The sequence below is a fragment of the Peromyscus leucopus genome, chromosome 1 (assembly GCF_004664715.2).
Source record: "Peromyscus leucopus breed LL Stock chromosome 1, UCI_PerLeu_2.1, whole genome shotgun sequence".
NCBI classification, from domain to species: Eukaryota; Metazoa; Chordata; class Mammalia; order Rodentia; family Cricetidae; genus Peromyscus; species Peromyscus leucopus.
The window spans coordinates 125,893,918-125,898,933 of NC_051063.1; the positions used below are offsets into that span (position 1 = coordinate 125,893,918).

The 5,016-nt window shown below is 37.8% G+C and overlaps 1 pseudogene; it reads left to right on the forward strand.

The window, feature by feature from the left end:
* The first annotated feature begins 809 nt into the window (after positions 1-809).
* LOC114681964 lies at positions 810-1,523 on the forward strand (annotated as a pseudogene).
* The last annotated feature ends 3,493 nt before the right edge of the window (positions 1,524-5,016 follow it).

Sequence of the window (5,016 nt, forward strand, 5' to 3'; positions counted from 1 at the left end):
CTTTACTAATAAAGAAGTCATAGGATGATTCTCTGTGGCATTCTATGGCTTCTGTCAGTAGCATCTATTTCTTATGCTGCATACTTCCTAAGTCTCCCATCTGACCTGTGCAATGCACCAAGGAAGTAGAAATTAGAAGGTAGGTTTATGCATGACAGAGTACCATATTCCAGATTTTCCTAAAACATTTTCTCCATATGGAGTTTTATGTTTAGTGTAAAAATGGACAATGGACAATAAAGATGATCCCACCTGTTATTCAGACAATCTAACTATGTACCAATGATTTCCATGATTAAATTGAGAAACTGTCATGCTTTGATCTTTGTGTTTTGTGTGCAGCTAGGGAGCAAGACACATGAACAACAAAGATGTACCAACATTCTAGGGAAAAATATATCTGTTATAGTATCTGCCAGGACATTTCCCCAGTGTGCAAATGAATCTTTCTGTATAAAATATTATCCACTGGAATAAAGAAGAGGTTGATGTGCTTCCCACATCTTCTGAAACAACAAACAGAATCATTTGTGCATTGGGAAATATATGTGTGAGGAACCAGAGTGGGTATAGATATTTGGAACACAGCTTGACATTTACTCCAATTTTCCCAACTCAGTTCATCAGAAATTGGTTCAAGATGTAAATGTAGGACTACTCAGCACTGAATACTTTAATTGGAAATATGAAGTCTCGATTTGATTAACCACTTTTGTGTTTTACTGAGCATTGACTATATTGAAATCTTCTCTGAGCAATATAAGATTGCTCTTTTCTGTGGTGCCTCCTAGGTGGTCGACTGTGTCAAGATGAAGCTGAATATTTTCTTTCCCACCACCAGCTATCAGAAACTCATTGATGTAGACAATGAATACAAGCTTCATGCACTCTATGAGAAGTGCATGGCCATGGGAGTAGCTGCTGATGCTCTGGGTGAAGAGCTTATGTGGTGCGAATCAGTGGTAGGAATGACAAGCAAGGTTTTTCCGTGAAGCCAGGCATTTTGACCCACGGTAGATTGGGTCTGCTGTTGAGTAAGGGGTATTGTTGTTATTGAACAAGAAGAACTGGAGAGAAGAAGCACAAGTCTGTTAGAGGATGCAACGTGAATGCCAATTTTATTGCTCTCAACTTGGTTATTGAAAAAAGAAGAGAGAAGGATATTTCTGGACTGACAGATATTACTATACCTTGTTGGTTGGGACCTATGATGTATCAGAATCTGCAAGCTTTTTAATCTCTCTAAAGAAGATGATGTCCACCAACACATTGCCATAAAGCCCTTAAACAAAGAAAGTACCCAAGATTCAGCTTCTTGTTACTCCACATGTCTTACAACACGAACGCCAAAGTATTACTCAGAAGAAACAGGTACTAAGAAAAGCAAGGAGAAAACGTCAGAATGTGCTAAATTTTTGCTTAAGAGAATGAAGGAAGCCAAAGAAAAGCACTAGGAACAGATTGCCAAGAGACATATGTTGTCCTCGCTGAAAGCTTCTACTTCTGAGTTCGGTCAAAAGTAAGTCTTTAAGAGTAACAAACAAAGCCGGGAGGTGGTGGCGCACACATTTAATCCCAGCACTCAGGAGGCAGAGGTAGGCGGATCTCTGTGAGTTCGAGGCCAGCCTAGTCTACAGCATGATATCCAGCACAGGCACTAAAACTACACGGAGAAACCCTGTCTAGAACCCCACCCCCACCCCCCATTGCGCGCCAAAAATAAATTAACAAATAAACCACAAATCCAAAACAGCAGGATCTCCATGACACGGGAGAACAAGAAGATAGCCAAGAGGAGCCACACACAGTGAGAGTCCATTACCAGAGGTGTAGCAGAAGCAAGAGACCAATGACCCGTGGCAATGAACACTTGTAAGTAAAGATGAATAGACTAAAGGGTAAGCCATGTGACTAAACTGAGCCACAACTACAGCTTCCACGATAAGATTCCTCTCCTCTGTGTGTGTGTGTGTGTGTGTGTGTGTGTGTGTGTGTGTGTTTTGTTTTGTTTGATATTTTCTTTAATTTTTAGTTTTTCTTTTAAATTTTGTTTTGTATTTGGGGATAGGTTGCAAGTGCAGAGGTTAGATGCAAGGGGACAGGGAGAAAAGTGAGATTGGATGCATAATGTTAAATTCACAAAGAATTAATAGAAGTTAAAAAAAGAGTAGCAAGTAAATAATCATACCTTGAAAAAAAAGAATACTATCTTTCTTTTTTTTTTTTTTTTGGTTTTTTCGAGACAGGGTTTCTCATGTAGCTTTGCGCTTTCTGGAGCTCACTTGTAACCAGCTGGCTGAACTCACAGAGATCCGCTGCCTCTGCCTCCCGAGTGCTGGGATTAAAGGCGTGCGCCAACAACGCCCGGCGAATACTATCTTTCTTAACTAAATATATTTTCCATTCAACTGTGCAAAGTACAAATTTTTGTATAATGACACAGCACAGGTCTAAAAACAGTAGACATAAAAATAAGATCATCATGTAGAAACCTTAACTGTGATTTGTCAGCTTTGAATTAGGAGTGAATAACACTCTCAGCACAATGTAGTTCAGTGTGAAAGTGTGAATAGCTTAATATTGAATATTCATTGTACACTTTAGGAAGTTGAAGAAGGAGAGTTAGCATTAGTTGCAAGCACTGATTCAGCAGCAGTTCTGTGGGAAATAACATTGCAGGACCATTGCACTCTGCAAGCCTAGAGTAGATTTAAATACCCCGGTGAAAGAAATAAGGGGATGATTGACTCTTAAGTTGGAGCTATAAGGTAAATATGATTTAGAAAGTTAATTCATCCATATCATACATGCAGGGAAATATGACACACAAAAGTACTGAACTTATAAAGTTCTAGTCTAGGGATTTTGATTCAGTGATTGGTGTTCATATTGTTCCCTGGAGTGAATCATAGGAGAAATATTAGAGACAAAGGAAGGAAGTAAGGAAAAATGTACAGAACATAAGCAAATTAAGAACAGGTGATAAAAAAACCCTTGCTAGACAATCTTCAAACAGAATTTTGTTTTCTGTTTTGTTAAATTAATATTGGGGACATGTGCTTTTATATTGAAAAGCAAAGTATTAATCAGTATAAGTGTAACAGATAGTTGCAATTAATCTTTAATCTTAGCTCTATGGTAAGAAAACATGAAATATTTTCTTTTCTGGAATTCTATGACTACCTCTTTATTAAAACAAAGTCAGGAATATCACATTTACATCAATGTGGAAAAAGCTGTTAGCATCTAGACAATTATAGTTTCTGGCACAATGTCACTTTACATTTTCAGTTTGGCTAGAATATTTCAGTGTGATATCATTTGGTGCCTTCCTCAGATTGCCTCCAGTATCTATGTTAACTTAGAATACCCAGTTAAATATTAGATACACTCTCTGTGTATTAGAAATATCTGCATTGGTGTCTCTCATTAATGGGCAAATCATTTAGGACAACAATCATAGAGGCATTCAACTTTAGTTAAAAGTGGTATATGTAATGAACTGAAGTTATTCCTGTGTTCTAAACAAAATTAAATTTAAAAAAATGAAAGTGTCTATAATGAAAGGAAGATGATTTTTAATTAATTAAAGGGATAAATTCTGAATGAATTAAGCAGAGGAGGGATGTGAGAAAGCCCAATGACGAAAATATCCATGTGAAGAAAGGGAATGTTCCCGAGTCACTGTGGTCAGGACATCAAGTCTGTACCCCACTCACAAAACTACCAATAACACAAATAGAACATTTCCACGGTCAGAGAGACAAGTAGACTGATGGGTCCCACCAATGGCTGTGTTTTAGCCTTTAGATAATATAGTTATGTTGTTTTAATGAGCAAAAGGACATCAAAGGTGTGATTAACTAAAATTTGAAGGAATCTTGTTGTATATAATGTTCTCAATTTAATCATGTCTGTTCACAGCAATGAGAGACTTTCTTGGCTGATTGAGAGAACAGTGAATAAGAATATTGTGTGAGAGACATAAGGTTTTGAAATGAAGAAAGGCCTCCAGGAGCCAAGACCTAGAGACACTTGGCATCTGGAAACACAAGGAAATGAGTTCTCTGCCAGATCATGCAGAAATGAACAGTGCCTTAAGACATGGAGATTTTAAACTAGTGAAACTCAAGCCAGACTGTCAAAGCTTGCCAGATCATGAACGTGAGTTGCTTTAAGCCACAGTTTCCTGGAAATTCATTAACAAGGCAATAAGAAACCAATGCTCTGTGAATGTGGTTAAACTCCTTTTTGTATTGAGGATCTGAGGTAAGGAAGTGAGAACAACACAAGAAAACCTTAACTTGCTAAACCAGCACAGTGAAGATGCTCTGCCCTTCTAGAAACAGTAAAAGGTATTGCCATGTCTCTGAAAGCTGTATTTAGTGACTAAAACTTTCCAATCTTTCTAGTCTATATTTTACTGTTTTGATTGGCACATACTCTAGGGTGGAAATAAGTGTGTATTTTTCCTTGCTATGAGATCATTACACCAAGCTAAGCTGACCACACAGGATGAAGTAGACACTTAAGGTTTTGCTGCTGAGTCAATGCACCAACCTAAGAGGGCAAGAGAAAATCTGCTATTCATTCTTTCATCAGAAGGGCTGGAGCTGTATCAGTATGCTCAAGTGAGGGATGAAAAAGGGACAGAACGCAGAAGAGGTAGGGGGTGCAGAGAAGAAGAGGAGAGAAATCTAGAAAGTATTCATAAGAAGCATCTCTACCATCAGAGTTTGTTTGTCTGATGCCATTTGTTTGTTTGTTTGTTTGATTGATTGATTTTCGAGACAGGGTTTCTCTGTGTAGTTTTGCACCTTTCCTGGAACTCGCTTTGTAGACCAGGCTGGCCTAGAACTTGTCTGATGCCATTTAATTGGGAAATCTCATTATGGAGATAAATATTTTGTAGTTGGTCTCTATCACTATTTTAAACTTGCTTTTTAAAGACAAATATCAACTTACTAAAAATCAATTTCAATATTTTCAAATGCCTCAAGCTAAAGTTCTGGCTCA